This window comes from Paramisgurnus dabryanus, chromosome 23 (genome assembly GCF_030506205.2).
Source record: "Paramisgurnus dabryanus chromosome 23, PD_genome_1.1, whole genome shotgun sequence".
NCBI lineage: Eukaryota > Metazoa > Chordata > Actinopteri > Cypriniformes > Cobitidae > Paramisgurnus > Paramisgurnus dabryanus.
Genome location: NC_133359.1, coordinates 17160570 through 17182879, shown reverse-complemented (window position 1 = coordinate 17182879; position 22310 = coordinate 17160570). Strand labels below are relative to the sequence as shown.

At 38.0% G+C, this 22310-nt stretch overlaps 1 protein-coding gene across 2 annotated transcripts in view; it reads right to left on the bottom strand.

Annotated features, from left to right (window-relative positions):
* sv2bb (synaptic vesicle glycoprotein 2Bb) overlaps positions 1-22310 on the bottom strand; it is a 56951-nt gene that overhangs the window by 32580 nt on the left and 2061 nt on the right. The window contains exon 1 of one of the 2 annotated variants that reach the window (XM_065291570.2): positions 11536-11736. The exons of the other annotated variant lie outside the window; for it this stretch is intronic. The gene's annotated coding sequence lies outside the window, so the exon portion shown is untranslated. Of the gene's footprint in view, positions 1-11535; positions 11737-22310 lie in introns of those variants that run through there. 2 annotated transcript variants of the gene reach the window in all.

Here is a 22310-nt window from a genome sequence, read left to right as displayed (position 1 = left end):
TGAGGTGAATGATGGTTGCTGGTCAGTCACAATTAGTCCTGATAATATCATTGCTTGCAAGATTTTGGATGTAAATGACGATAGCAGAACTTGCTTGAATTACTTTTCTGTCTTATGTTGTGCTTTTTACAGAGCTGGCTTTCCTGAACATTACGGATGTATCTAGGCTATGTGCAGTCAATCCCTCTGGTGTTGCATCTTCCTAACTCTGCAGGTTTCAAAATTAGGTCATAACCACGTAGTCAGGGTTTATTAAAAGTACCCCCTAAATAAGTTCTTGTGAGAAAAATACGGAAGAGCCATAAGGTCTATTCAGTGGTTTGTTTGGTTTGTGACCCAAGTCAACCATTTCAAGCCCTTTAAGCAAAGAGAAAATGTGTAGTAACATATACCAGCAGTGGCTAAAAATGAGACCAGTAAGATCAACTCTTGGTCAAAACTGGTCAAAGCTACAACAAAATATTTAAGATTGGAAAAACTAGGTTAAAAATATGATCAACCACTAATCTGTCCCCCATAAAATCCCTGTTATATTGTTTTCAACAAGGAAAGTAGATCCACGCATTCTTCCTAAATGTCATGTCATATCATATGTCTGGTCTATGACCTTTAATATGCGTTCATTGCCACATTGTTGAAAGGAAAGAGAGAGAGAGAAAGAGAGGGAGAGAGTCAGCTAGATGACAGATATCCGGGTGTGTTGGAGGTAAAACAAGAGAGAATCCTATTCTGAGATCTGTTGATGTTATGACAGATGAGCGCCGCAATGTAATCCTTCTTAATACTGCGGAAATTTCATTTCGTGTACCGACCGCCAATGGCTTCAGATTACTCTCTCCTCGTAGAGAGCACAGACAGCATGAATAAAATACTTATCCATCCTGTCGCCCTATCGTCTTGTGTTTTATTACTGCCGTAGATGTCGGATAGCAGCTAGAGTCACATCGTGAGACTTTCATTGAAAAGGAACTGAGTAGCTGTCTCTCGGTGAAAGAAAGCCAGTTTGGTTTGGTTCATTTTACCAACTTGTTTTGTGAGCCACTCACAATGAGCTTTGAATAAATGTTTTGAGAGAGTTCAATCCGATAGGTGAAGATAGGACAAGTAAACAGCTAAAACAGTAAACAGTCCGCTGCTTGTGTTGTTAGTAAACATGCTGCACAGTGTTTTGTACGTGCATATTTAAGAGCTTTCTCTAATATTTCAGCGCAATTGATGAAATAAGCTCGCGTAACTTCCACACGCTTGCAAAATTAAACTAACGAAAGACGCGCAGATCAGCTGCTTTGGTTTTATTAATGACAGTTTGTCAAAGCTCTGTACATTGTGTGTTTGTGCTTGCAGTCAGAAAAGATGTAAAAACATTGTGCTCAGTACAATGCAAAAAATTATTTTCAAGAAAAAAATTCTTAGTATTTTTGTCTTGTTTTCAGTAAAAATAAAAATAAATTCTTGATTAGCAAAATCGACCCAAGAAAATAAGTCTAGTTTTTAGATCAAAAATATAAAATGTAAGTGATTTTGTGCATAAAACTCAGCAAAAAAATCTGCCAATTAGGGTAAGCAAATTTTTCTTGAATTTAGTGTTTAATTTTTTTGCTTATTTTATGCACAAAATCACTTAAATTTGATATTTTTGGTCTAAAAACGAAACGTATTTTCTTGGTTCGTTCGCTCATCAAGAGAAAGCATCTTAATTTAAGAATTTTTAGATATTTTTACTGAAAACAAGACAAAAATACTATTTTCTTTTTTTATTTATGTGACTATTCGAACACATTCGACCCCATGCACCACAAAAGCAATCCGGTCGAAAGTGTTTCAATTACCTCTAAATGTGGTTGAAAGTGGACGCGCTCCAAATGTTTTGAACACTGCTTACACCTGTCTTGTGATCCGATCGACTAAAACGTATCTTAATACCAGGTCTAGAGGCTGTTTACACCTGGTATTAAAGGATAATTCCGGTATTTAACACTTTGAGTCTCATTTCTGGTTTGTTTTGGATGAACTACAGTGATGGACACTCAAATTGCAATGTATGATTTCAATCCGTGTTATTTGCTATAGTGGAACTATTTTTTCAGATACCTCACAACCACGTATATACTTCCGCTCTATATTTGAGTCTGAAGCGTTAGCACACTCCCGACCACTTGATGGCGACAACCACTTTTTCGGTGTCTAGCGTATAGACAGTCACAATCGAGCTCAACTTCAAACCTAAAGCTGGTCACTGAGCCATCAAATATGGGAAAAATTTCTTCTGAGAGAAACCGAGCGAAAAAACTACAACCACATGTAAACAGACCCCTTTTTTCGTTTCCAGCAGCGGAGTGATATTTCAGCGAGCAATGAGTCTTCCAAGAGAAGTCAATGGAATTTTACAAAATGCCAAATAAAACACGACAGAAACTGTATTTCACTACACAACTTGTTTTTAATCATCTACGAACACCACAAACCACTCGGTGAGTAGCACAGTTTTGAAAATGAACGTTAAGTGTTGTTTTAATGACATGTTTGTGCATGGCCCCTGACTTCCATTCTGAAGCAGTCAAGAGACGCTTCTAAACGAGTCAAAAAGTCAAGACACGACCCATTGTCAAAATTTCAGTGTCCATCACTGTAGTTCATCCAAAACGAACCAGAAATGAGACTCAAAGTGTTAAATACCAGAATTATTCTTTAAGATGCATTTTGGTTGATCAGATCATAAGTGGACGATGCTAAATATAGGTGTAAATGTGGTGCAAAATATTTTGAGCTCGTCCACATTCGACCACATTCAGAGGTAGTCAAAAAAAAAAACTTTCGACTGGATTGCTCTTGTGTTGAGACCAGGTGTGCCTCATACATCTTGAAAAGTAAAGCCGCTGGCTCTTTGTACGCCACCTGCTGGCTGGCTGCAGTACAAGTCACAAACCCCATCTTCTCCATGCAAACGAACGGGACTCAGCTCTAAATGTAAAAAAAAAATGTACACTTCCAATAAAAATTTTTGAAAGATGTTTGTGGTCTTTTATGGTAGTTGTTATCGTGCTAATATATGTTCAATTGTTCATTTTTGTGATCAGTTTCATTTTAGCAAGTAATTTGACGCTATAGTCTTTTTAATCGGACGCACTGATCCGACGTCTGGTTCGAACTTTACTTCCGGTTTCTGTTTGTTTAATGGTCTGACTAGTTGCTAAACTGAACTCTTGAACAAATACCTTTTCGAAAATAACAAATGTTTTGGTTTCCTAGCTAATCTACGTGTTGTTTATTGTGCTTGTTATTAATAAACTACTTTAAAAGGACTTTGTTGTTATTTATTCTCAGCAGAGTTTACCGGTAGTTACGTGTTTTCCACGAAAGCTGCTTGTTTATGATGTTACTACTGGTGAAACCTTCTATGGAAACGGGGTGTGTCGTTATGATTGGCGTGGTTGAACTGGGCGCACGAGCATTTAGGCGAAAGTTTGATATCGCGGCTCCACGGACGATTCCTTCTGCGCATGCCCTGACGTTTTCACGTAACATGGCAGCGCCCGTGGTCGGACATTTTTGGCTTCAATTCATTACAATGGAAGGAAGCAACTTCGCATCGTGAATCTTTTTTTACATTCTATGGTCGAGAAGCGCATGTGGTTGAATGTGTTCGAACAGCCACAAAAGACGCCTATTGATCTATTAAGTAATGTAACTATCACAATGTTTTAACATAGGACACTGTGTACAGTGCTATCTTTAACCTTTCATTGATAAACTGATTTCAAATTTCACTTTTGTTTCATTTTGCAATAGAGTAAAAGTTGCGCAAGCTTATTTCATCAATTCCTCTGAAATATCTAATAAAGCCCTTACATATACATGTACAAAACTCTTTGCTGCATGTATACCATGTATAAATAGCCTTTTAGGTGGAGATCTGATATGCTTCTGATACACAAAGGCACAATGTTGATGCATCTCTGCAAAACCCCACCCAGTACTTTCCTCTTCAGATCTCTGATGAACAGACAGCTGGGTGTTACACAACCATGCTTTCTCATTTTATGTATGTGCCTTCATCTTTTCCACTCACTTTCTCCGTAACCAGGTGCTGAATGATGACACACAGAGATCTATCTAGACATCCAATCTACAGTATGTCCTTCTTAAACCCTGCATTCATTCATTTTACAGTGCTCTATGTTATATTTATAAGTCTATTTATGCATGAGAGTTTTGTCTTAAACCAAGTTAAGATGTTTGACCGGGTGTAGTAGGCTGGTACCATGGTGCGATGTTCTGGCTTGTGGTAGGGGCCCGAGGCGCTTTTGTGAGCTAAAAACAATTCAACCGAATGAGTAACCAATGAGTGATTTGCTCTCAATGGACATTAACTGGCAGCAAAGTAAAAATATTTGCCAATAAATTCAAATGTGCATCAAATTCAAATTTGCATCAATGCATGTTTCACTATTGATGTGTCTTTAAATGTTTATAAAATTATGATCATCCCTAGTTTCTATATTGAGCAGTGAAGAACCATTTTAGCACCACCTTATTTTGTAAGAGTGCATGGCCTTTAAAGATGTGTCCGCTAGTGAACAAAATGCATTTCAATAAAATCCTGCCATCTTTAATCTCATAGTAGCCACACATGCAGTGATGCCCGCACACACACATGCGCATGATAAATGAAAACAATCACAGATGGAGGATAAATAAAATCTGCAAGGTCTATTAAACTGAATGGGAGATGTATCCACATCTCCTTCTGTGCTCTGAGGTGTACAGCGCACACATAACTATTACAAATTTAAAGTTATTGATTTTAGTAGCACACACATAAAACATGCTGCGTGAAGGGCTATCAAGATATCCCACAGCTGATGAGATTTTAGCAACCAAAGGCATGTTAGAACCGAAACCAAGTCCTTTAAGCATTATGGTGTAAGACTAGATTTCTTTTATTTCACCCCGTAGCACAGGATAAGATGGTGTGAATCGCCGTCTGTCTGCACTAGAGTATCACAGGGTAAGACATCATCATACTCGACTCATCAGTGATAATGGCAAGCAGAGGTCGCTATTCACGAGAGAGCCATTACGCGGACACTAAGGTTTATTGATTTTCTGACATCACAGAGGTCACAAAATGTTCATGGGTCCATTAACAAAGACCCTTGCACGGCCTATCTCTGTAGCTATCGCTTTTATTATATTTAATTGCAACGATGAAATTTTCATTTAAATAAATTATCGATAGTCTCTGACACAGCTTTAAAGGTGACAGAATGATTGAACGGGGTATTTATCCTTGTTCTGTGATGTGACATGTAGACAAACATTTTTGGGGGGGGGTCTGTAATGACTTAGAAGCTTCCTAAAAACCTCTCTCAGATAGCTCTATTAGGGTGGGGGATTTTAAACAAGTGGTTTTGCACCTATTTGGCTCCCCCTACTGGCTTAACTTGCAATCTCATTACTGACTGGCTGACTTTGCCGCCACTCAAAAAATGTAGCCAATTATTTTAAAGTGGAGGGGCAGTGAGATGCCTGTGATGTCATACGCATCAGTTTTTCAGATTGGGCCGTTTTCATTTCTAAACAGAGGAATTTCTATGAGACTGAGATGTTTAGCATGTTTAGCACTTTTTGTATGTTCGTGAATGCGGGTAGACTACCATTATTCAACAAAGACAAGGTAAAAATGGTTTTTCATTCTCTGTCCCCAAGTTCCCAATGACATCAGTAAAATATTTTAAAGGGACATATTATAAAAATCTGCCTTTTTTCATGTTTAATGCTATAATTGGGTACCCAGTGCTTTTATCGACATAAAATGTGAAAAAGATCAACCCAGTAACCAATCTTTGCAAACGTGAAAAAATAGGTCATTGAAATTTGGCTCCCCTTGTGATGTCAGAAGGGGAAAATACCGCCCCTTAATCTGCACTATCCAATAACGACACTGCCATTTAGTGCAGAGATCAGCTCATTTGCATTTTAAAGGACACACCCAAAACGGCACATTTTTGCTTATACCTACAAAGTGGCAAAGTGTTATAATAAATTATCTATATGGTATTTTGAGCTAAAACTCCACATACATACTATGGAGACACTAAAGATTTATTTTACATCTTTTTTTAAGATGTCAGTTATAGCAACTGCAAGCAATTTTGCATTTGAATGACGTCTAATAGCCGTTGAAGCACAGCCCTCCAGGCTAAAACAAAGCAAAATTTGGACGGTCAGTAAATTTAATAGCCCAAAAATAAATAGAAAATAAATAAATAAATGAAACCAAACACCTTGTCATCACTTTTGACTTTGCTTACAACATCTCGCAAGTTATTTTCGCAAAAACAATATGTATTCAAGTTTATTTTGGCTAGAAGTGGGTTACTCTTATATGGTTAACCTAGATGGAAAATGGCGGCTATTGCTTGGTTTGTAATTTAGTAATTTTTCATGTAAAGGTGAAGTGTGTAATTTCAAAACTGAATATAATGATTACTATATTAGTGTTTTGATGTTAAAAAATATGCACATCACTTTTAAAGTCATAGGGGGGGGATATTGCACCACAACAAAGAGGCGGTTTCACAATAAACCTCTTTAAAATGGATCCTCTTTGCCAAAACCAATGGCCATTAAATCTCTTTATCTGAAAGCATAATTATTTGATTAAAAAGCAACACAAAAGGATCGACTCACAGCAGCTTGTATAGTGAAAGCATTAACATACAGTACAGGACAGTAGACCTATTAGGGAGAACCCTGCTGGGACTGGAGCTTGTAGTAAAATATTAAAGAGTCCTCTGACGTGTGTGTACTTTTATTCTGTAGCAGACATTGCATGGCTGCATGATTTATTTATTTATTTCTGATCTGATTTTGATCATCTACATTGGAATTTTTTTGCATGGCCAATGAAGGTTGTATTTGCGATTATTCATTGTGGTGATGTTGACTTTCAGTTGTACTTGCTGAAGTCTCAGAGTCGGAGTTTATTGCTCAAACCTGTGTGTTCAGGGAACTGGCGTATTCGTTTTTTTCCTCAACATTAAAGTAAAATGCCTTTTTCGCTACCTCTCGAGACTCACAGTAGAGAAACAATGCCTTTCTTGTGAACATAAAACACGAGCCAACTGTAGGCCTGCAGATTTGGTGTTACATTGCTGCCAACGCTGAGATGAAAAAATAGAGCTCTTCCCTTTCCACTCAGTTCTGCTGTTCGCACATGCTATATCATACTGAAAATTCAATTTCATCCATGTAACTTGCGTTTACACACCAAAGCTGACAACATAACTAGACAAGGGCGGTAAGATGTAGATACGTTAAAGGGATAGTTCACTGAAATATCATAATTTACCCTCAAGTTGTTTCAAACCTGTATACATTTCTTTATTCTGCTGAACACAAATAAAGATATTTAACTCGTTCCACGCCATTGACAATTTATCTTGCATGACGAGGATAGCGGCTGACGTGTTATCCTCAGTTAACTTACAGCATCAGATTTTCGATGCTTCAACACATTCTAACTGACCCACTGTTGTCACATGGGACTACTTTGATGATGTTTTATTACCTTTCTGGACATGGACAGTATACCCTGCATAGATTTTCAATGGAGGGTCAGAAAGCTCTCGGACTAAATCTAAAACATCTTAAACTGTGTTCCAAAGAAGAACGGAGGTCTTACAAGTTTGAAGCGACATGAGGGTCATTAATGACATTATTTTCATTTTTGGGTGAACTATACCTTTAAGAGAAAACATTTGCATTAAAAAACACGTTCCTAATGAGTTTTTATGGTTATCTGTAATATCGCGGTTATCCACTAGATGGCAATTATAAAATTTATATAAACCAAATTTATAAAAAAAACTGAAGCAATTTTTTGAATTAATTTTACAGTCTATGTATGTTTTGATAATCGTTCTGAATCTGTTCTCTAACAAAATTCCTTTACAAAAATGCAATTATTTTAAGCTTTTTGCTGAATAAAATTCTTTTTTTTTTTAGAAAAATACCCATATTTAAGAGTTTATAAACAGAGAAAAAATATATAGATAGGATGAAACGGGTTTCTTTTCCCATTTTGTTTGTTTGTTTGAAAGCAGAGGGTCTGTTCTTTCATTTGATATATTTGTATGTTTATATATTTTTAGAAAATAATTTTCCCGGAAGGCATTTTGTAAAACTTTTGTGAAAATCACAAAAAATGCTGGCGGGCAACTTTTCAAAAAAAAAACAAAAAAAAAGATTGGCGGGGAATGAGTTAAAACAATGTTTATAACCAAACAGATCTGGGGCACCATTCACTTTCATAGTAATTTTTTCTACTATGGAAGTCAATGGTGCCCCAGTTTTGCTTTGTTGCAAATATTCTTCAAAATATCTTCTTTTGTGTTCCTTGTGTTCAACATAATAAAGAAATGTATGTTTGAGGGTGAGAAAATGATAACAGATTTTTCATTTTCGGTGAAATATCCCTTTAACAGTGGTCAAATAAATGTTGTAAGTTAAGTTAGGGCTGGATGATACTGACCAAATTTCATATTCCTGTAATTTAGGGATGGACGGCGAAACACGATACATATCTTGCCATTTTCTTGTGAAATAAATGCCAAATAAAAGTCAAAATCTCATGTGAGATGTCACAATCAACATCATATGATGAAAAAAAGATGGGCTTTCCTCCCTGTTTGACAATATACAGCTGCACAACATGCACACTGGTTAGAAAGCTTAAGTTTGAAGTTTGACTTCAGTGTACATACCACGGGGTTGTTGAATGCTTTATTCTAATTGGTTGAGAAATGTTTCACGGGTATACATTATTTTTTGATAAACACACACCTGACCTGTCAAATGTCTTAAAAATAACCACCAGAGCAATTTCTGTGGTACCCGTTGTATAAGCAGAATAATCGACTCCGGTCCTCTGAATTATCACACCAGCGCCATTACCACCTTGGGTGTGCATTATTTATTTTCAACTAATTCAACGAATAATCCAATTGCCCGTTGTCAATTATTCCTTACATATATACCAATATAGACGGAATTGTCTCATCCCATATTCGGCTGGGAAAAAATACTGATATATTACCAAATCTCAATATACCGACCAGCAGTGGCGGCTGGTGACTTCTCTTCCAAGGGGCGGGAATTCAAAATATGAGTTCGGAGTGTCATGTGTGTTGCTCGTTATGTCAAAATATGTGTTTGTTGCGTCGTGCGAACCATGTGCATCATGCTTTGTGTCAAAATACGTGCCTGCTGCACACACATCGGAAGGGTTTATGATAAAAGAAATGCTCACGTTCACAAAATACTCGCACTAAACACTAAACTCTGATTACACGCAAGCGTCTCTTTTATCATAAACCCATTAGAAGCGTCTGCAGCAGGCTTGTTTTTTGACATCACACGTGAAGCACATTAGTTTACTATACATGACGCACCGAACACATATTTTGAAATGACAAGCCACATATAAAAAAGAAGTCACCGGCCGCCACTGCCGCCCAGCCCTAATTTAAGTTTAGAGTGCAAATTCTCCATATATTAGTCTCCCACTTAAGTTTCTTCCAACTTAAATCTATTGTTTAAAACTTAATGTAACGGCATTGCCGAAGGTTATATTATACAATACATCAGTTTTTATCTGTATTATTACATTTAATTCAAATAGACTGTTTTATTTCATAGATTTAATATAAATGCTTTGCTATAAAATATAAAGTACTGCTGCGTTGACCTACATCCTTGAACTGAGGATATGCGTTTTTGTAGCAACCGTAACAACATCAAATTTAATCTGCGTGAAAGAATATTGTTGGCAGCAGTAAAATACATAATAACAACAATAAATGACATTTTACTGCTTCTGCTAAAATCGTAGAGCACATACATAATATTAACATACTGGAAGTGCTTTCGCGTGATGTTGCAGAGGTCAGGTGGTGCAAGTCGTAGCCTTCAGAAAACTTCCAGTTCACAAACTGAAATTACGAACTCTACGAAGATCATACGCTGTATTCTTGTAATTATGAAAATGACATGAACGCACCTTATATTTAACCAAGAAGTGTACTAACAATAAACAATCTCTTGCTTTGTGAGATGAACAGTCGTGATTCATGTTGCTTAACTTAGTTTGACCTTCAGATTGTGGTGATTTGAGATGGAGATTAAATTTTTGAAGTGGAGATTAAATTTCTTTCTTCTCTGGTTGTCCTGTGTAGGTTTATTAAACAGGTTTCATGTTAAAATGCTTAATCCTTAAAAGTACCATATATTACCTATTAGACACAGTTTGGGGGTTTAGCACTGTATATGGTAACTATAATATGGTTTTATACTATAACGTAAAATGTGTTTGTCTTTCTTTTAAATCAAAGCTGTCTCTAAGATTTTATTTTCATCCTACGTTCCCTCTTCATGAGGTGCCTTTAATAAGTCTATTCTCATCTCATATTTTCTTTTCTTTGATCACCACCAATTCAATAACATGATCCAAAGAGTCCAACTGGGTGGGTTGGCGCTTGGCACCCAAGGTGTACTAGATGATTTATTTCAAGTTTGCTTTATATCATTAGCTGAGATGCTCAGTTTATATTATAAAACATCTTCAGTTAGGGGACAGCTGCATATATTTACTAAACAACAAGCAGCTCACCATTAGTGTTTATTGAAGAATAAGGGGCTGTTTTGCATCTGAGGAAAGTTATAATGGTGCTTCTGGTGCCTGCGAGACATTCAGAAGATATAAATAATGCATATGTTTTTTATTCATCGCATGAGGAGATCCCCCACCCTTCCCTACTTAATGCACACACACGCACACACATGCATGCACAAATAAATACACACTGCCAACACACCTTCACATCCATTTTCACTCACCCATACGGTTACAGTTTGTGAGCGTGAATGCACACATGCATCACAACATTTAAAGGTGATCTGTGTTTTGTAGTTTCATCTGTTAACTCGCTTTGTTCAGTGGAATTCGTTGCAAACGTAATTACTTTTTTCACATTAGACCGAAGGCCAACAAACTTCTTCTACCAAAGCAGTTGAATAAAAATTATTGAAATTATTGAAGCCAAGTTTTTTTATGCTCCCAGTGAAACTCCTTCCACTTGAAAATTACGACAGTCGTGCATCAGATTATTTTATTATCCCCTCGTCTTTGCAGAAGAACTATTTTCACTGTGTATTGATTATGTAACAGCTTCCAAAATGTACCGGGCAGCAACCAGACACCCATCGATCCTTTCTATAAAAAGACGCCTCGGTTGCATTTCTCTGTATCTTCATCCTATTGTTGTTTTTGAACCTTTTGCCTTAGTTTTCTTTGCAGCCTCACTGTCATGGAAGCTTGGTTTCTCTTTAAAATGTCATAAACTTTTGCTCTGCAGAAATACTCACACTAAATCAAAACCTCCATAGACTTGTGCATAACACATATCATCTGAGATGATATCATCTGAATGTAAAGAAGGAAACAGACACATAAACAAACAGCAACTTTCTTACCGTAAAATTATGCTGACTGTGCACCAAAAATAGTCCCTCGTTCTTAAACAATTAAATATCCCATCAAAAGGGGGGTAGTCAGATAATTATGTCCTGTGTTCAAACATGGGAGACAAGCATCGTCCAGACAGCCAGCAGAGATGCTGAGCAGAAAGATTAGGATGCAAGGGCTAAGCACTGCCTCCTCCCAAACCCTTCATGATAGGAGGAGCTCCCCGAACACGCCCAAGCAACTCACAATGGTTGCGTCCATTTCTACCTCTGCCGTTCGCTCACTCCCACATGTGCCAGCGCTGGTGGGAGTGAGTGGCTACTGTTTGTAATGGAGAGAGAGAGAGAGAGAGAGAGAGAGAGAGAGCAGGAATGCACTTTAGGGAGGAGGAGTGGGGCTTGGCAGATGGATAGTTGCTGATGTGTTTGTGTGTGTGCGGGGGGAGAAGGAGGGGGGTTTATGTGATAGATAGTTTGGTTAGCTGTGGTGGGATAAATATGTAGAACACCTAAGCAGGGTAACACTACTTGGCTGGTTCACTTTGGTAACTATTACTGCACAAACTGTAGACATTTGATGTTGTGGATTAAATAGAATGTATCAATGGATTAGACTGTAACATGATGCTCTGCCTGTCTGTCTGTCTGTCTGCCTACCTACAGTATCTATCTATCTGTCTGCCTGCCTGTCTGTCTGTCTGTCTGTCTGTCTGTATATCTGTCTATACCTCTATCTGTAAATCTTGTCTGTCCATCTGTATATCTATCTGTACATATTGCATATTGCCTCTCCCTCTGTCCATCTGTATACGTATACATCTTGTCTGTCTGTCTGTCTGTACATTTATCTGTACATCTTGTTTGTCTGTCTGTCTGTCTACCTATATGTCTGTGTAAACATCTTGTCTGTCTGTCTGTCTTTACATTTATCTTTACAGCTTGCTTGTACATATTATGTTTGTTTGTTTGTCTGTCTTTCTATCTATCTGTCTCTCTGTCTATACCTCTTTCTTTACATCTTGTCTGTCTGTTTGCCTGTCTTTACAGCTTGCCAGTACATATTATGTCTGTCTGTCTGTCTGTCTGTTTGTCTTTACCTTTACAGCTTGCCTGTACATATTATGTCTGTCTATCTGTCAGTTTGTCTGTCTGCCTGCCTGTCTGTCTAACTGTCTGTCTGTCTTTACATATATATTTACAGCTTGTCTGTACATATTATGTCTGTCTGTCTGTCTGCATGTCTGTCTGTTTAACTATCAGTCTGTCTTTACATATATCTTTACAGCTTGCCTGTGCATATTATGTCTGTCTGTCTGTCTGTCTGTCTGTCTGTCTGTCTGTCTGTCTGTCTGTCTGTCTGTCTGCCTGCCTGTCCGCCTGTATGTGTTTACATACATCTTTACAGCTTGCCTTCACATATTATGTCTGTTTGTCTATACCTCTATCTTTACATCTTGTCTGTCTGTCTGTCTTTACATATATCTTTACAGCTTGCCTGTACATGTATTGTCTGCCTGCCTGTCTGTCCGCCTGTCTGTCTTTACATACATCTTTACAGGTTGCCTGTAGATATTATGTCTGTCTATCTGCCTGTCTGTCTAACTGTCTGTCTGTCTTTACCTTTACAGCTTGCCTGTACATGTTATGTCTGTCTGTCCATCTGTCTGTCTGTCTTTACATATATCTTTACAGCTTGCCTGTACTTATTATGTTTGTTTGTCTGTCTGTCTGTCTTTCTGTATGTCTGTCTTTCTGCCTGTCTGACTCTCTCGCTCTCTGTCTGTCTGTCTGCCTGTCTGTCTAACTGTCTGTCTGTCTTTACCTTTACAGCTTGCCTGTACATATTATGTCTGTCTGTCTGTCTGTCTTTACATTTATCTTTACAGCTTGCCTGTACATATTTTGTTTGTTTGTTTGTCTGTCTCTCTTTCTGTATGTCTCTCTGTCTATACCTCTTTCTTTACATCTTGTCTGTCTGTTTGCCTGTCTTTACAGCTTGCCTGTACATATTATGTCTGTCTGTCTGTCTGCCTGCCTGCCTGTCTGTCTAACTGTCTGTCTGTCTTTACCTTTACACCTTGCCTGTACGTTATGTCTGTCTGTCCATCTGTCTGTCTGTCTTTACATATATCTTTACAGCTTGCCTGTACTTATTATGTTTGTTTGTCTGTCTGTCTTTTTGTATGTCTGTCTTTCTGCCTGTCTGACTCTCTCTCTGTCTGTCTGTCTGTCTGTCTGTCTGTCTGTCTGTCTGTCTTTCTATCTATCTGTCTCTCTGTCTATACCTCTTTCTTTACATCTTGTCTGTCTGTTTGCCTGTCTTTACAGCTTGCCAGTACATATTATGTCTGTCTGTCTGTCTGTTTGTCTTTACCTTTACAGCTTGCCTGTACATATTATGTCTGTCTATCTGTCAGTTTGTCTGTCTGCCTGCCTGTCTGTCTAACTGTCTGTCTGTCTTTACATATATATTTACAGCTTGTCTGTACATATTATGTCTGTCTGCATGTCTGTCTGTTTAACTATCAGTCTGTCTTTACATATATCTTTACAGCTTGCCTGTGCATATTATGTCTGTCTGTCTGTCTGTCTGTCTGCCTGCCTGTCCGCCTGTATGTGTTTACATACATCTTTACAGCTTGCCTTCACATATTATGTCTGTTTGTCTATACCTCTATCTTTACATCTTGTCTGTCTGTCTGTCTTTACATATATCTTTACAGCTTGCCTGTACATGTATTGTCTGCCTGCCTGTCTGTCCGCCTGTCTGTCTTTACATACATCTTTACTAGGGTTGGGTATCGGTTGGGTTTTATTCGATACCAGTACCTACTCGGTATTTTTAAAACGGTTCCGGTTCTTAAACGGTTCTTATATCGGTACTTTAGGGAAAAAAGGCACACACGTTATCAAAAAAACCCAACTTTTATTTACTGGAACTTTTTTTTATAATAATAATAATATATATATATATATATATATATATATATATATATATATATATATATATATATATATATATATATATATATATATATTTCACATGCAAAAGCCTCTAAATGCCATCTGAGATTTTCTTCTAAAATGAGCAATTTTATCAAGCTCATATATTTTGGATCAGTAATTTCACTTTAATGACAATTAATATGTAATTTTCATTGACATTAAAGTGAAATAACTGAACATAAACATACAAGCTTGATAAAAATGATAATTTGAGAAGAAAATCTCAGATGGCATTTTAGAGGCTTTTGCATCTGAAGTCTTCATATCGGAACACCAGGTGGCGGTAAAGAAAAGTCAGGAACCGAAATCAGGCACTGAATTTTTCATTCATATTCGGTCTGGTTACTACCGTTTACGTTAGAACCGGTTCCCTATTGGCACCGATTTTCGGTACCCAACCCTAGTCTTTACATATATCTTTACAGCTTGCCTGTACTTATTATGTTTGTTTGTCTGTCTGTCTTTTTGTATGTCTGTCTTTCTGCCTGTCTGACTCTCTCTCTGTCTGTCTGTCTGTCTGTCTTTCTATCTATCTGTCTCTCTGTCTATACCTCTTTCTTTACATCTTGTCTGTCTGTTTGCCTGTCTTTACAGCTTGCCAGTACATATTATGTCTGTCTGTCTGTCTGTTTGTCTTTACCTTTACAGCTTGCCTGTACATATTATGTCTGTCTATCTATCAGTTTGTCTGTCTGCCTGCCTGTCTGTCTAACTGTTTGTCTGTCTTTACATATATATTTACAGCTTGTCTGTACATATTATGTCTGTCTGTCTGTCTGTCTGTCTGCCTGCCTGCCTGTCCGCCTGTATGTGTTTACATACATCTTTACAGCTTGCCTTCACATATTATGTCTGTTTGTCTATACCTCTATCTTTACATCTTGTCTGTCTGTCTGTCTTTACATATATCTTTACAGCTTGCCTGTACATGTATTGTCTGCCTGCCTGTCTGTCCGCCTGTCTGTCTTTACATACATCTTTACAGCTTGCCTGTAGATATTATGTCTGTCTATCTGTCTGTCTGTCTGTCTGTCTGTCTGTCTATCTGCCTGTCTGTCTAACTGTCTGTCTGTCTTTACCTTTACAACTTGCCTGTACATGTTATGTCTGTCTGTCCATCTGTCTGTCTGTCTGTCTTTACATATATCTTTACAGCTTGCCTGTACTTATTATGTTTGTTTGTCTGTCTGGCTTTCTGTATGTCTGTCTTTCTGCCTGTCTTTACCTTTACAGCTTGCCTGTACATATTATGTCTGTCTGTCTGTCTTTACATTTATCTTTACAGCTTGCCTGTACATATTTTGTTTGTTTGTTTGTCTGTCTCTCTTTCTGTATGTCTCTCTGTCTATACCTCTTTCTTTACATCTTGTCTGTCTGTTTGCCTGTCTTTACAGCTTGCCTGTACATATTATGTCTGTCTGTCTGTCTGTCTGCCTGCCTGCCTGCCTGTCTGTCTAACTGTCTGTCTGTCTTTACCTTTACAGCTTGCCTGTACGTTATGTCTGTCTGTCCATCTGTCTGTCTGTCTGTCTTTACATTTACAGCTTGCCTGTACATATTATGTCTGTCTGTCTGTCTTTACATTTATCTTTACAGCTTGCCTGTACATATTTTGTTTGTTTGTTTGTCTGTCTCTCTTTCTGTATGTCTCTCTGTCTATACCTCTTTCTTTACATCTGGTCTGTCTGTTTGCCTGTCTTTACAGCTTGCCAGTACATATTATGTCTGTGTGTCTGTATGTCTGCCTGGCTGTCTGTCTTTACATATATATTTACAGCTTGCCTGTACATATTATGTCTGTCTGTCTGTCTGCCTGCCTGTCTGTATAACTGTCTGTCTAACTGTCTGTCTGTCTTAATATACATATTTACAGCTTTCCAGTACATATTATGTCTGTGTGTCTGTATGTCTGCCTGCCTGTCTGTCTTTACATATATATTTACAGCTTGCCTGTACATATTATGTCTGTCTGTCTGTCTGTCTGTATAACTGTCTGTCTAACTGTCTGTCTGTCTTAATATACATATTTACAGCTTGCATGTGCATATTATGTCTGTCTGTCTGCCTGCTGGTCTGTCCGCCTGTCTGTCTTTACATACATATTTACAGCTTGCCTGTACATAATTATGTCTGTTTGTCTATACCTCTATCTTTACATCTTGTCTGTCTGCCTTCCTGTCTGTCTGTCTTTACATGTAGATGGTTTCATTGGATGCACGTGTGGTGACGCTTTACTCTGTTTGTTTAATGATCTGACTAGTTGTTAACATGAACTCTTGAACAAATACAAAAACTACTTTAAAAGTTGTTATTGATTCTTTGTGCAATATAAGGTACTTTTTTTGATCAGTATGCAGTATGGATATCCTAGGTTCAGACCCATAAACAAATAAATATTAAACCTTTTTTCGTTTAAGATCCTCATATGATCCTAAAAACATACAAAAAGTGCAGAAAGAGTGTCTGCCCTATTAAAGTTTCTCATTAGCACAAAATGAAAGCGATCAGGAACACCTCCTGTGTTTCTGCACCAGCCTATTGCATAATAGATTTTAAACTTGCTATGATGAATACGGTCATGCAGTATTTATATGGTGCAATGCGAGTGAAATTCTGACCGACTTAATACTCATGTTTCCAGTAATGCTCATACGCTCTCCACACCCTGTGGTCCAAACACCCCTCCACCATCATGACTGGTTGGTTTGACCTGCCGCTGGGCCGTCATTAAAAAGAGTGAATGTCTCGCATAGGAAAAGAGAAAGCTCTATAATCCCGCGCCATATAATTCTGCCTGCGAGAGGATTAGCGGGAAACATGGGCTCAGATTTAAATCATACGCCCTCTCACCTCATCATCAGCCATCATCATAACCACTGCCTTTGTGTCCTTTACACCACAGCATTGAAAAGTAGTTCACCCGAACATGAAGGTTTTGCATAGCAAAAGTGCAATATTTAATACATTTATTTTATTATATGAAACATATATGTGTACAGATATGTGCTCGGCAAAGTTCGTAGCTTACAATCCCATAGTTTGATGAACACCCAATTTCTTTTCGAGACCCAAACTGAAACTTTCCCCATTTACTCTTTCAGATTTACTGCTTGGTGTAGACGTTTAATTTTCTAGACAGTCACTCAATGTAAAAAAGCCCCTCGGTGGCCAAACAGGGCTTGCGTTGTGCAGAATCATGGTGGTTATAATTTTTTATAGTGCTTAAGTAACCTCTTGGCTCAGAAACAACTTTCATGTCGAACACTAAAGAATAATGAACCAGGGATTGGCCGAATGCAGTGCATGCGCCTCAAAGTTGGGTTTTTTGGAAAGGTGCAAAGCAGTCCAACCCTCTCTGTGTCTTTGCTGAGTCAATAAAATGCAAAACCCCAGATGCTGATTTCAATTTCCATCAGCACTTCCTTGAAAAACAGTGGCTGGCGGTTCTTAACTCGTGATTGGCAGCTACTGGCGTTACTCCAACCACAGTCCCTTTGTGTTGACTGTAGGGATACGTAGTTGGGATTGGGTGGCTTGAGTATGGAAAGAGCTCTGCTATTAGCAAACCCTCATCAACAGACTTGTGGACGGGCCATGCGCATAAATCAGATAAGGCCACCCGTCAGCATGCTCTGGAACAGATTATCATTAAATCCTTAAACATTGAGAGAGAGTCAGTGAGAGCCCTCCCGGCCCCCTAGATATAAATCACAGTGTGAATAGCAGTAAACTCTTTGCTGAAGCTCTCATCTCCTCTGGAGGATCCGCCAATAAATCCACCAATAAAGACTGCTGATATACTGCATGTTTAGGAGCGTGTTGGTAAGTTTCCCAACAATCTGGAACATTCAGTTACTTGTTGCGTTCATTGCTACAGCTACTGTTAATAAAACAAGATGGTGGATACTGTTTATGTGTGGTTTTCATATACACTCCAAAAAATGAAGGTGCTACAGAAGGTTCTTCACAGCACTATAGAAGATCCATTTTGGGCTCCCCAAAGAACCATTTAGTCAAATATTCATAAAAGTACCATTTCTTTCTTACATTTTAATAGTCAAAAGAGCCATTTTCCACTTAAAAAAAAAACTTATATTATTATATAACCTCATATTAGAGTAGGCTACTCGTGCAGTGGGTAACTTTCAATAGGATCTCTTGACAGAAATGCAATATTATATATATAAATATATTATAAGTCGTGTATAAAGACCTTACATAATGAACTGTATTGTTTTTATGACCTAAAAATGAGACAATTTTATCTACATACTTAGCATTCCCATTGGAAGTCGCCATTTTGAGCACCATATTTATAAGGTAACCATAAACAGACAAACTGTTCTACAGAGCGCGTTTCGTCACTACACACTAAAAAATGCTGGGTTATTTTCAACTCGGCATTGGGTCAAAATGGGACCCCGCTGGGATGTAATTTAATTATTAATAATTTCCGTTGATTCATCATCCAGGACACGTGTGACCCGCGTAGTAGCTTACGTAGAGTGAAAGGTAACGGAGTATACTTGGCTGCGTCCAAAATTGCATACTGTGACAGTAGGTACTGAATTAGGTGAAGTTTAATATCATCGATGATTAAGACAATACATTTTATATAGTATGTCTATTGACTATGGACTTTGAATGGATTGTCATGATGTCAAAGTAGCGTTGCACAAAAAAGACTGTACGTTGTCTCATAAGCAATCCATAATAAAGCTATTGCGTGCATTTAAAAGCAATGAAGCATGTGCTGCTATATTAGCCGCTCTCTTATGGCGCTTTTCCATTGTATACAGTAGTACCCCACGGTTTGGTTTGGGTCAGGTTGGGTCAGCTCACTTAACTTTGGCGCACATGACAAACTGTACAAACACCTGTGACGTCAGTCGACGCGCTCCGCTGAGCCTCATTTAAGTTTCATTTAAGCATATATGCGGACGTGCACGTCGCGAATGTGCCACCACAAACTGCAAGACTGGAAAATAAATGATATAGTGTTCCTGATTCTCAACCTGTGGATGTTTTTCATTGCTAATAGGGAGTTTGGGAATTTATAGCAGAGAGCACAGATAACAACATGTTTGCTTGAGACAGCGCAAGCTCAAGTTAGCATGAAGGTAAAGCTAATCTTTTACATTATAACGATGATGCTGGTAGTTACGATTCTCTTAGACCAATCAGTGATCTACAGTGTTTTCGCATCACGTTTTGGTATCAGCTCGGGTTGCTTGGAACGCAGACCGAGGTGGTCCTAGAAAAAGTATTGGGTACTACGTACTGCAACCAGTGGAAAAGCTCACAAAAGTAAGCTGACCCAAACCAAACCGTGGGGTACTATGCAATGGAAAAGCACCACTATACAGAAACACATTTGGAAAGAAAGACAACAAGAGCTGCAGGTGAAAGTGGGTGTCTAGGAGAAGAGATAAAGAGCTACTTCAAATTATAGCTGTCTGATATCTATAGAGAAATAATAGTAAGTCAGACTGCATGTTTATATAGATATGGAAGAATTATATAAGAGAAGGATTCTGGATTATCTTTGTAAAACTGCTTGGAAACAACGTAAGTTAAGTACTGCATTCTTTCCATGAGGTCCCCCAAAAGCTAATAAATTAATAGCAAAAACACAACTGTTACAACACTGCTTATTCAATGTACAATAAACAAATAATAATAATAAGTTTACCTAATTGTATTTTTAAAAGTCTTGTATCGTTATGCACATCGTATCGTGATCTTATATTTTGGCTTTTTTCCAAAAGAATAACAATTTTGGTCTACCCTGAGGTACTTTTCTGAGAAAGATGTTTAAAAATGTTCCCCTAAATCTATGTTTTAAATTATCTTTATATGCTTTCAATTTCATCAAGCTGTTGCCCTTTAAATGCAGAAATGATACATAAATAGTACCTGGCAACCCGCAGAGAAGCCAGGTGCACCTGGCCTGCATGTGGGGGTGGATTATCTTTTCAAATAACTGAATAGAAGTAGGACTGCTGAATAAACAAACCACAGACACTGGGTGTCGTCTGGCTGTCCTCTCTTGAAGCAAGTAGCAGATATTAACATTGTTCTGCATTTCTGCAAAATTCACTGTGCATTTATCTACATGTACGTCATCTGTGAGTTACAGTAGCTCAACTTGCAGACTGCATTAGCAGCGCAAACACACATACTGATAAAATGCATACCTTAAAGGCATTGTAGTTCGATTTGGATAAAAGCATCAGCCAAATGTATAAATGTAAATCTGATCTTATTTGAAATACAATAATCGTCAGGCTTGATGTTGCTTTTGCCTCTTGCTGAGCTACATTAATGCTTCTCTCCCCTCAGCCCCACCTTCTTTATTTCTCATTCACAAATATTAACTTTTTTGTTTACAGTACAGTCATAATGTTGGAATCTGCAAACATTATATGCATGTTCTCATGTGCTGCACTGATTTTTTTGATGGGGTATGTTAAAATACACCAAAATATTTCATATTATAAAATAATATAGTAGATTTCATATGTGCCAGTTCATATGCCCAACACAATTAATTGGTAATTCGTAACTATTTTTTACGAAATGGCTAATTTGTATGAATCTCATTTATACGTTTTACTCATAGGCTGTAAAAAATAATTATGTACGTAGTGTTCGTGACAACACCCGTAGGTTTGTAAAGTGCTTTTTTTGAAGGTAATAGTTGCCAGGCCTGCCGTCGGCAGCTTGGCATCGCGTCACTGCGCATCACTTGCGGACAACCGACTAAAATGACCAAAGAGGTGGGATGTGGTTGAAGCTGTGATGCCTTGTTGCTGATGGTAGTGACAGGAGCTGTAAGTCACCTGTCACTCAAGTGGCCACTCCCTTAATTATGCAGAACTTTAAGGCTTAAAGGGATAGTTCGGCCAAAAATGATATTAAACCCATGATTTACTCACCCCGAAGCCGTCCGAGATGCATATGTCCATCATTTTTCAGACAAACACATTTTCAGTTATTTTAGAAAATGTTTTAGATCTTTCAGTTAATCAAATGTGAAGTTATGGGGTCCACGTCCTTCAAGTCCAAAAAATGATTATCCACAATGATAAAGAAAGGCCTTCTGAGGGAAATCTGTGCCGTTTTGTTGTAGAAATATCCACATTTAAAACTTTATAAACATAAATAACTCGCTTCCAGTAATGTCGCCATCTTAGTCGCGTCCGCATTCAAGATGAGAGCGTACGCAGTTTACGGAGGTTTCTCTGCTGCTGCTCTGTGCCCCCGCCCTCCGTATTTGTCATTCATCACTAGGAAAAGTGCGTACACTACGCTAATACTCTCTCCTGAATACAGAGGAGTCTAAGATGGCGGCGCTACCGGAAGGTATTTATTTTCGTTAATAAAGTTTCAAATATGGATATTTCTACAACAACACCGCACGGATTACCCTTGGAAGACCTTAATTTATCATCCTGGAGCCGTTTGGATTTCTTTAGGGAAGGATATATGCAAATTTTTTGGACTTGAAGGACGTGGACCCCCTAACTTTACTGTTTAGCAGCTGATAAGACATTTTCTAAAATAACTGAAAATGTGTTTGTCTAAAAAATGATGGACATATGCATCTCGGACGGCTTTAGGGTGAGTAAATCATGGGTTTAATATCATTTTTGGCCGAACTATCCCTTTAATATAATTTTAACCAAGTTACAAAAAATTCACCCCCCCCTTTAAAATTGTCATGAAGGGCAAAATTAGCTATATAGACCAAAGCAACATGATCCCACGGAAAGTCG